At 28.7% G+C, this 1,027-nt stretch overlaps 1 long non-coding RNA gene across 1 annotated transcript; it reads left to right on the plus strand.

Moving 5' to 3' along the window:
- The first annotated feature begins 240 nt into the window (after nucleotides 1–240).
- On the plus strand, nucleotides 241–835 carry LOC123274194. The gene is made up of 3 exons (XR_006511463.1): nucleotides 241–338; nucleotides 445–671; nucleotides 772–835. It is a non-coding gene; the product is annotated as an uncharacterized LOC123274194 (long non-coding RNA).
- Nucleotides 836–1,027: the final 192 nt, after the last annotated feature.

The following is a 1,027-nucleotide window of genomic DNA, read 5'->3' on the forward strand; positions in this document are numbered from 1 at the left end:
ATAATCTGTAAGTATAAATGATTTTTTGAAATAAAACTAACTAATACTTCATAAATTATAACATTTAAAATTGATTGTAAGTTCAATACTTATCAAATTGAAATTTTTCAGCTGCAAAGAGTGGTTTCGTCTTACAGGAAACGAAGATTTACTACATAAACATCTGGAGGATTTAAATAATGAAAGGATATGCAGTTGTCATTTTACTCTCCGAAGATTATACTCCCGGTATAAAATTGAAACTTGGATCAGTGCCAACGATTTTTGAGAATACGCCACCCATTGATGATGAGAAAGTGGAAAAATTTTTTTAACTTCTAATCGTCTTGCTACAACTGGTAAGATTAATGTTATTTTATGACTTGTAATAATAGGTAGTTTTAAAATGATAATCATTCATTCGAATATAGTATAAATATTAATGAATAAACTCTTTGTTTATAGCCTCCGTTAAACCTCTTGTGGACATTTCAAATCCAAAGGCTATTACTCATAAACAGCCTCAGATGATCAGGATTGTCCAGAATGTAAATGAGATTGAGCAACCATCAGGGCATATTGAACAGTTTACGACTGTTGAAAATCGTGAATTTACCGTATGCCCGATGTTAGAAGATGTAAATCAAGCTTCACAACGAATTATACATCACAAAAGAAAAGTCTCTGAATCGGTAAGTTGAAAAACATATAATGTGTTTTCGTTTTGTTTTTTATTGTCAGACAATATTAAAAAATATTACTGATCTAATTATGTGGTTTTGTATATTTCAGGGATCTGGAACAAGTGAGGAGTCTACTGGTACATCTGTGTCTAATAAGCGATATCGTACATCAGGTAAATAATTTTCTTTAACTTTTATTATTTTGCTTAAGCTTGCTTGCTTTATTTTTGATTTGATACTTCAAATAGTGACAAATATTTTCGTTACTGACATGCACTATGATATCTTTTAAGCATAAAAGAATGACATGATTCTTTATTATTTTAAATATATTTATTGAAATTAACAAAAAAAAAAATCAAATT

This window comes from Cotesia glomerata, unplaced genomic scaffold (genome assembly GCF_020080835.1).
Source record: "Cotesia glomerata isolate CgM1 unplaced genomic scaffold, MPM_Cglom_v2.3 scaffold_2568, whole genome shotgun sequence".
NCBI lineage: Eukaryota > Metazoa > Arthropoda > Insecta > Hymenoptera > Braconidae > Cotesia > Cotesia glomerata.